General features: G+C 39.8%; 1 non-coding gene across 1 annotated transcript; it reads left to right on the top strand.

Moving 5' to 3' along the window:
• The first annotated feature begins 222 nt into the window (after positions 1-222).
• Positions 223-367, top strand: LOC115071622. The gene has a single exon (XR_003850733.1). It is a non-coding gene; the product is annotated as a small nucleolar RNA SNORA67 (small nucleolar RNA).
• The last annotated feature ends 105 nt before the right edge of the window (positions 368-472 follow it).

Genomic DNA, 472 nt, shown 5'->3' on the forward strand with positions numbered 1-472 from the left:
TACATAAGACTAACAACATGAGTTCAATTCCTGGAACTCACATAAAGGCAGAGGGGCTGTCCTCTGGCCTCCATGAGTGCCATGGCATGTACAACCTCCCCCCATCATACACATATGAAATAAATTAAAAAAAAATTTGTTTTACAAAGTCCCAGGGGAGGAGGGAGTGTGTCTCACTACAGAATTCTCAAAGTTGTTAAACAACTTTTTGTATCCTAATAAAATGGTGAATTTTTAAGAATATAAACTGGCCCAACTAATGCTCTTCTCAGGAATGTAGCAACTTGGAAGAAAACCTGGCATGCCTAAGATTTCTGGGGAGCAAGGGATGCATATTCTCTTTACCTTACTTTGGCTGTCTACATGCATATTAAAAAAAAAAAAAGATTATAAACTGGGGCTGGAGAGATGGTTCAGAAAAAGCACTGGCTGTCTTTGCAGAAGACCCAGATTTGGTACCTGGCACCATATG

This window comes from Nannospalax galili, unplaced genomic scaffold (genome assembly GCF_000622305.1).
Source record: "Nannospalax galili isolate Female #2095 unplaced genomic scaffold, S.galili_v1.0 Scaffold31501, whole genome shotgun sequence".
Taxonomy (NCBI): Eukaryota; Metazoa; Chordata; class Mammalia; order Rodentia; family Spalacidae; genus Nannospalax; species Nannospalax galili.